Raw genomic sequence first — 9364 nt, forward strand, 5'->3', positions numbered from 1 at the left:
GTTTGCTTGAAGCTAATAATAATCCTGCAACTGCTGCTGCTAAGTCACTTCAGTCGTGTCTGACTCTTTGTGACCCCATGGACCATAGCCCGCCAGGCTTCTCTGTCCATGGGATTCTCTAGGCGAGAATACTGGAGTGGGTTGCCATGCCCTCCTCCAGTGGACCTTCCTGACCCAGGGATCAAACCTGTGTCTCTTATGTCTCCTGCATTGGCAGGAAGGTTCTTTACCACTAGCACCACTTGGAAGCCCTTGTGTCCACCTTAATCCTTACGCTAACCCTTCCAAGGCTCTGGCAGGGGCCCTAGCAAGGTGGTCACATGACACGGGATGCTGTACTAAGGAGGCCAAACTTTATCATACAGGTAGTAGGAAGATACAAAGTTCTTAAGCAGGAATACAACACTGTGACTGAAATATGGGAGACGAAATGGATGGAGGGAGACCCTGGAACAGGAGTCTGTTGTTATGGTGCCTGGCACCACAATAGGTACTCAGGGTGTGCTGAATGAAAGCTCTGGTTAAAAGTGATAATGGCATGATCCAGTAGAAGGACAGAATGTGTGGGCTTAGTGGCAGATTATCCATTCATGTGACATCCCATGCTTGAGAACGGCACACCACATTATATTCGAGACGGTAGTTACTTCTAGGGGCCAGGAATCAGTTGTGATTAGAGAAGAGATCAAAGGGGCCTCCACTCCACTGGTAATATTTTATATATTAAGATGAATGATGGGTGATTATTTGCCTTTTGTAAATCTGAAATAGTTTATAATTGTTGTTCAGTCACGTCCAGCTCTTTGCGACCCCATAAACTGCAGCACACCAGGCTTCCTTCACCATCTCTGGGAGTTTGCAGGTGGGGCTATTTTATAATAAAATTTGTAAAAGAGGGATTTTTCACTGGACCAGCCACAGGGTGGTCCCGTGGCTCCATGTTCCCAGTGTAGGAGGCCTGGGTTCAATCCCTGGTTGAGGAGCTAGATCCTACTTGCCACAACTAAAAAAGATCCCACATGCTACAATTAAGACCTGGTGCAGCCACATTTTTTTTTAAATTGTGAAAGACATTTCAGAGGCAGAATAGAAAGTTTGAATGTTTTGGAACAACATGTGTGTGCAATCCCTTCCAGAGATCTGTGCGTATTCAGGAGATAATACTTTAATATAAAAGAGAGAATGTTTAATGGAGGAATGTCTATTTTCAGCAACCTGTAGATGGGAAAGATATTTTAGGGCAAAGAAGAGTCTTTGGAGCCTGCCTGCAGTCACAAATGCATGACCCGCCCCGAGTGTTCTTCCAGTGGCATACAAGGCTGGACGTGAGGAGCCCCTATCGGGGAAGACTGTGCCTACCCTCTGGAGGGGATCTTCTTGGCAGGCTGGCTGGTGTTTGGTCTGAGGCTCACCCGAGGATCATGTTAGCAGCAGTCATTTTAATAGTCACACTTCTCACCCCCAAATGCCTGAGTTCTCTTTGTGAATTTTTCTGAAATTTTTTTAAAGTCAAGATGAACGTGCTAATCTTTCTCCTCTCTGTGCTTCACATCAAGCCGTGGTGCACAGCCTTGCATTATTCATGAAGCTTTACATTAATCAAATGCTTCAAAGTTTCATAAAGTTTCTATTTTGGAGCACACATTCTTTGTAGAGTTGGCACTTACTGGACAATGGGATCATATTTTGGAGACTCTCCAGCATTCTTAATTCCCATCTGCTTTATTTGCTGCAGCTGTTTTATTTCTTCCCCAGAGACTGAATCTCGGCATTCTGCAGCACGTAGACTATTTTCAAATAAACGCAAGCACCAGGGAATGCTTTCTGGGTTGAATGAATGTAAAAAATGTTGAAAAAATTACACTCGATTTGTGTTCTCTGCTTAATGGTATCCTGTGATGCCCACATGTATGGCATTTTGGGGGAGTGAGCTTCCCACGTGGTGCTACCTGGGAATCCGCCTGCCAAAGCAGGAGACCTTGATCCCTGGGTCGGGAAGATTCCCTGGAGTAGGAAATGGCAACCCACTCCAGTATTCTTGCCTGGAAAATTCCATGAACAGAAAAGCCTGACAGGCTACAGTCCATGGGGGCACAGAGTTGGACATGAATGAGCACTCACGCACTATTACTCCAGTACCCATTTTCTGTTTTTTCTTTAAAAATCAACCCCTAACATGTAGTTTAGCCAAGTAGAATAAAGACCATTTCTCAGATTCCCATAACCTCCCCTGCGGTAGCTGTGTGCCCAAGTTCTGCCAACTCAGTGCAACAGGAGTCTTGCCTGTGATTTTTAGAGTAGGAGCCTCTCCACCCCATTTCCTCTTCTGCTTTCCTACTCCCTGGAATGTTCTGTCATGGCTGGAGCTTAGACTATAAGGTGGAATCAATGTACGGAGGATAGTAAAGCAAGACAGATGTCGCTGAGAACCCTAACCTTCAGATGGTTTACCCTCCCTGGACTGCCTAAAAGTGAGAAAGTGACCGTTGGGTATTCTCGGGGGAGGGTGGGGGCTGAGAGGCAGGGAAGAATTGTGATACACAGGCTGAGCTAATCCTTACCAATTCACTTGTTAAAAAGACAAGGTCTTCTGAAAGTTTTGTAAGAAGCACTTTAAATTAATATTTTACTTGTTTATATTGAAGGTCATAGCTGGAAAGGAATACATTAAGTTGCCAAGTCCTGGAAGCATAAAGAACTTCCTGTGAGATATCAGACCAACTTCCTCCGTGTCTCCTTTAGCTGATACCCACATCACTAGCATTAATGCACACAGTCACCCAGGGGTGTTACCTACTGTACTTGAAGGAAATAGGACCTGATCCAGAGAAGTAAGAATAATGATGCCTCCAACATGGAAAGTGGAAAGAAAGTGGAGTCGCTCAGTCATGTCCGACTCTTTGTGACCCCATGGACTGTAGCCTACCAGGCTCCTCTGTCCATGGGATTTTCCAGGCAATAGTACTGGAGTGGGCTGCCATTTCCTTCTCCAGGGGATCTTCCCAACCCAGGGACTGAACCCAGGTCTCCCGCATTGTAGACAGATGCTTTACTGTCTGAACCACCAGTGACTGAGTTACAAATGATTGAATAATACTGGATTACTGGTGCTTTTCCCTTTGGGCTTCCCTGGTGGCTCAGATGATAAAGAATCTGCCTGCAATACAAGAGACCTGGGTTTGATCCCTGGGTCGGGAAGATCCTCTGGAGAGGGGAATGGCAACCCACACCAGTACTCTTGCCTCGAAAATTCCACAGACGGAGGAGCCTGGTAGGCTACAGTCCACGGCGCTGCAAAGAGTTGGACACAACTGAGCGACTTCACTTTCTTTCTTTATAGATGTTTATCTTTTCATAAATGCTGTTGTAAGATATTTATTCTTTGTAGCTTCCCTTTGCATCTTTTTATATAGTGGACATCTTCACAAGTCATTATGAATTCTTCTTTCAATAACAGTTTTAATCATTTGTGCTCCAGAGTATCATATGCACTCTAATGTATAGTCTTAGATACATTTTCCTTCCTTCCTTTCTTCCCATTATAAATAACAATGGGATGAACATCCCTGTAAATAAATATTTGCACACATCCTGATTTTTTACTAGGGTAAATTCCTAAGAATTGAAATTCAGGAGGATATAGCCACAGTCTCTACTTCTCTACTACCCTCTTTTGAAGACCCATTTTGATGTCACTGTCTCATCTGATTTCCAGAACAATAACCCATTGTCTGATTCATGTTAAATAATAAGAGAACATGAACATTTCTTGTTCTGAAATATTCATAGGTTTTTGTTTTCATCTTCTACCATTGCAAGCAGTTAAAAACACAGCCTGGAGAAGTGGCATTTTTCTTTCAGAAAGTGAATTGGTAATTTATTCAAATGAGTCTGGATAGTTTTTTTAAATTATTACCTTATACAAACCTCTAATGAAAAGAAGGTAGTTTACATCTTGAAATAACCTTTAATATTTGTACAAGTAAATATCTCCATTTGACGATAATGGAAATTGTCAGAAATGTTCATTTTCTCACAGTTTAGCTCACTCACAAAGGCTGTCAGACAGCCAACTGATGTGACGCAGAGCATCACTCGTCATTTCAGCCCAAGACAGTATTTCAAAGGTAAGGGAAAGGAGGTGCAGACACTAATGAAGTTTTATTATCAGAACATAGAATTAGGATTGTGACAAGAGACAATGGTGCCAATGACATATAGTTAGAATGTTCAAGCTTGTGAAGCCTCTAGCTGAATCTCAGGGACCAAGATGTTGCAAAGGGCAGACTGATGAATTCCACGGAATGGAAACAGACCAGGTCTCAGGATAACTAGCTTAGAAAAAGGCAAAACCAAAAAATTCAGGAAGCAAAAAAAAAATACAGATCCAAGCCAATCCACGATTTGTAAAATAAGCAGGGTGCAGGGTTGTGTAATATCTGAAGGATATTAGTATCCAAAGGATGAAGTTACTGTGTTTGAACGTGCTTGTTAAAATGCAGTAGTGAAGGCTGGCTCCAGTGGATCCAAGACTGTCTTAGCAGGGTCTTGTAACTATTTTGTACGAGAGGAGGGAGGGAGGTGAAAAGGAGAGAGTAGAAAACGAGAAGAGGGACCATCTTCATCCAAAAGGAAGCCCAGAAATGTCAATCTTGATGAGATGTCTACTTCAGAATAGCCCTTAGCATTTATCTTTCATTCATTTGGTCATTAGGTATGTATTTATTGTCTACTAAGTGCTGGGCTTCCCTGGTGGCTCAGACATTAAAGAATCTGCGTGTAGTGTAAGAGACCTGGGTTTGATCCCTGGGTTGGGAAGATTCCCTGGAGAAGGGAATGGCAACCCACTCCAGTGTTCTTGCCTGGGAAATCCCATGGACAGAGGAGCCTGGTGGGCTGTGGTCCGTGGGTTAACAGTCTGACTTGACTGAGTGACTGACACTTTCAGTTTTTCTTTCAGGTGCCAGGCACTGCTCCACTCAACAAAGCGGTTACAGTGATGGATAAGACACGCAAGGCCCCTATTTCCGCAATTTGCATTCTTCTGCGGGTTAGAGAAATAACAAACCAATCGGAAAATATATCAGCTAGCACTGCATACTATGCTAAGAATTTTAAGACAGTGGGCTGATGGAGGGCTTGGGAGGCTATTTCATCTATGGTATGAGGCAATTTTAAAACAAGTCCACAGATTCGTTGACATCCCTCCCATTATGAGGGGGCTTCTAGGTCCCTTCCCCTTGTACCCTGGCAGCTTCTGTGATGGCTCGGAAGGATCAAGGGTACAGGAGGGGAACTCCACTTCTGTTGGAGTTCTGTTGGAACTCAGCTTCTGTTGGGTTTTCTTGGAACACGCACCCTGGGCATCTTCGGCTGAATGTAAGAAGTCAAGCTTCCACGAGGCCACCACATGGAGAGAATCCGCAGAGGGACCACACAGAGAAGGAGCAGCCAGCAATGCTGGCTCCTCGCTTATTGAGTCTTTTGGCCCCACACCAGAGACAGAAGGAGAATGCTTTCAAGGTGCCCATTGGACAGTGACCATTTGAGAGACCGGTGTGAGAACTACCAAGCCAAGCCCCAGCCCCTTAGATCCTAAGCCAAATAAATGATTATATTACTGTTCTAAGCCACTCTTTGGGGGTGGTCTGTTATGTGGTCTAGAAGGCTCCTTTGGGGAGGTGACATTTGAGCTGAAGACCTATGTTATGGAGGAGCCAGGGGAAGAAGAAGAATGTTTAGTGCAAAGATTCTAAGGCAGAGATAGATTCAGCAACTCAAGGGAAGAAAGCCATTAGGGACTTCCCTGGTGATCCAGTGGCTAAGTCTCTGTACTCCCATGCCTGAGGCCTGGGTTCAATCCCTGGTTAGGAAACTAGATCTGACCTCCACAGCTAAGGCGAAAACTTGGTGCAGTCAAATAAATACTTAAAAAATAAAGATACAGGGAGTTCAGGATGGACATGTACTCACTGCTATATTTAAAATGGATAACCGACAAGGACATACAGTATAGCACATGGAACTCTGTTCAATGTTACGTGGCAGCCTGGATAGGAGGCGATTTGAGGGGAGAATGCACACGAGTATGTTTGGCTGAGTCCCTTTACTGTTCACTGTTGACCTGAAACAATCACAACATTGTTAACTGGCTATACCCCAATACAAAATAAAGTTTTAAAAAATGAAAATATTAGCCATCATTAATAGTATCGAGTGCCTTCTAATGCCAGGTTCTCTCCTCAGAATTGAGCTGTATGAATACAGGTTTCTGACCTTAAAGGAACTTTGCAGGATGGTGCAGACTCACCCAAATAATGAAGAATGATGTGGAGTGTGGCTATAGTCACCTCCCGAGTTCAATGGAGACGCTGGGATAGCTTGAACCCATTTCCTATCCTGTTCCAGTGGCACAGGCAAGGTCGGTGTTAAAGAAACTTGCCCAAGCCTTATCTCATGCCACTGAAATTCAGGGGGAAAAGAAAGTGGATGTTTAGGCTCTGCACTTTTCCTTAAAAACTAGAGGGTTTAGCACCTTCTTGTTAAAAAATAATTCCTTAGATTAAGGAATTTGGGCATAAAAAAGTTCAGAACAATACTATGTGGATAGATGCTTCAAAAGACTACAAACATGCCTGTGAATGCCTTTGAACTGTCAAATCACCTGGTCTTCGAAAGTCATTTTGCTATCTTTGCCTTCTTTAAACTAATAGTCTAACTTGTGGTTAATGTATAGTACACAATAGGCAAATATGAAGGACATTGTCAGAAAGTCGAGAGAAGCAGTCTGAATCTATATTTTGTGGCACTTAGAAATTCCCTCAAACTTGTAGACAAAGGAGTCTCTGATCAAGGTGCATGGCCAGTGAATTATGCATGGAAGACCTGTCCCAGTACCACCAGGCCCAGGTTGCAGAGATGGGAGATAGGCAGTCATTCAATATTTTATTTAGACTCCCAGAGAAAGTCAAGACAGGAGCAAAGAGCTATAGTAACACCCTCCAAGCAAACAAGAGAACACAGTGTGTCTCCGGAACCTCGGACTCCTTTGCATGTGCAAACTGCTGACTCCTGTGCCGTCCCCAAGTACCAAGGCTCTTTGGATACAAGTGATGTGAAAGCGAAAGTGTTTGTTGCTTAGTGGTGTCTGACGCTTTGTAACCCCAGGGATTATTTAGCCTGCCAGGCTTCTCTGTCCATGGGATTCTCCAGTCAATAATATTGGAGTGGGTTGCCATTCCCTTCTCCAGGGGATCTTACTGACCCAGGGATTGAATCTGGTCTCTCCCATTGTGGGCAGACTCTTTACTGTCTGAGACACTGCTGTTTGGGATTGGCTTAAGCAAAGAAGTGAACGGCATTAGTTCACAGAGCCAACCTGTGAAAGAAGCAGAGTGGATCTGAGCTCAGGGAAGCCCGGATCCAGGACCTCCACCACCCAGAGCAAGAGCTGTCTTTGCTTTTTTGTCTCTCTCTAGATGCTGCCTTTACTCTCCAGACCAGATTCTCCAAATGACAGGACACGTGATCTTGCGCTGCTCCAGGCTAACATTCTGACAGCTTGCTACCAGAGATGAAAAGCTGTTTCTTCCCAGCTTATATTTGAGAAAAATTCCCACAAATCCACTCTCATTGGCCTCGAGTCACTTGGCCACTTCTGGTCAGTCACTACATCACTAGAAGGGTTTACACAGGTAAGAGATGTTGGGCAGATGAAGATCTTAGCATCCTCTTCCCAAAGAAAAAGCATTAGGTGTTGTCTGAGATAGCAGACCTGGTATCTCCCTGGTACCTCTCTCCCCTGCCCTACACAGAAGACTGAGGACTTACCTGCTAGTGACACAGGAAAGGCACAGCACTACCGTTCAGCTCATTCAGGGTGTGGCTTCACCTGGTAAAACACTTATATGTCAGGAACACAGATTTCACAGAGACATTGGCTTCTCAGATGAAAGAGATGCCTTAGTCCAACATCACTATTTTAGGATACAAGACATTCACACATAAGAATTCAGAAATTTGGGGGAAGGTGTAGAGGAAATACACAGGAGGCAGCTGTCATGCTTAGTTGGTTCTGCTGAGAAAAATGAGTGGAGAGAATCATCATTAGGACCTCGCTGGAGGTCATATTGGGCTTCCCAGGTGGCTCAGTGGTAAAGAATCTCCCTGCCAATGCAAGAGACCTGGGTTCGATCCCTGGGCCAGGAAGATCCTATGGAGAAGGGCGTGGCAGCCTGCTCCAGAATTCTTACCTGAAAAATCCCTCTGACCAAGGAAGACCCTGGCGGGCTACAGTCCATAGGGTCACAAAGAGTCAGACGTGACTGAAGGATGAGCAAGCAACAACTGAAGGTCAGGCTATGCTCTTCTCCCCCTCAGTGGTCCTTGAACTTTTTCAAGATTTTTTTTTTCTCAGAATTGGGGTTGTGTTTAGAGACATCCCAATGTTAACAGTGGGTTGAAGCAGTCTAATTATAGTACCTGTAGTGTTTTTGGTTCACTTGCCACCTCCCACCTCTTCCTGCCCCCTCAGCAGCAGCACCCACCACACGAATGCACATCCCCACATATGCATCTTTGAGCAGCCACAAGCCCCAGGTTTGCTACGTTAATGCAGATAAAGGAGGGTGGTAGGAAACATGTAGAAACCAGCAAGGCAGCAATGTTTAAACTGGAAAGACAGAAAAGTACAGCTCAGAGGAAGAGAATAGATAAGGAAGAGTGAATAGAATACAGTAGAATAGAATAGAATAGTTACTGTGAAGAGGAAGAAAGAGCCTCCTTGAGCTGGGAGTCTTAGGCAGTCTTTGGGGATGCTTAAGAGTGAGGGCTTCCCAGGTGGCGCTAGTGGTAAAGAACCTGCCTGTCAATGCAGGAGACACAAGAGACACAGGTTTGATCCCTGGGTCAGGAAGATCCCCTAGAGGAGGGCATGGCAACCTGCTCCAGTATTCTTACCTGGAGAATCCCATGGACAGGGAAGCCTGCTGGGCTACAGTCCATAGGGTCACAAAGAGAAATCACATGCACTCAAGACTGAGGGAAGGGAAAACTATGGAGAGATCTGCTGTATAGCTAAGAGAGAGAATGAAAGAGGAAGGAAGTTAGAAAAAAGCAATCTCAAGACATTTTATTGTATATTTTTAATATAATCCCTCTTATTTCTAGATATATACTCAAGAGGATTGAGAACATATGTTCATATAAAATCTTGCACACAAATGTTCCTAGTAGTATTTATAACAGCTCAAAGGTAGAAACAACCCAATGTTCATCAACTGATGAATGGATTAAGAGTGGTATATCCATACAGTGGTATGCTCTTCAGCCCTAAAAAGAAATGAAGAGCTGATACATGCTACAG

This window comes from Bos indicus x Bos taurus, chromosome 15, assembly GCF_003369695.1.
Source record: "Bos indicus x Bos taurus breed Angus x Brahman F1 hybrid chromosome 15, Bos_hybrid_MaternalHap_v2.0, whole genome shotgun sequence".
Taxonomy (NCBI): Eukaryota; Metazoa; Chordata; class Mammalia; order Artiodactyla; family Bovidae; genus Bos; species Bos indicus x Bos taurus.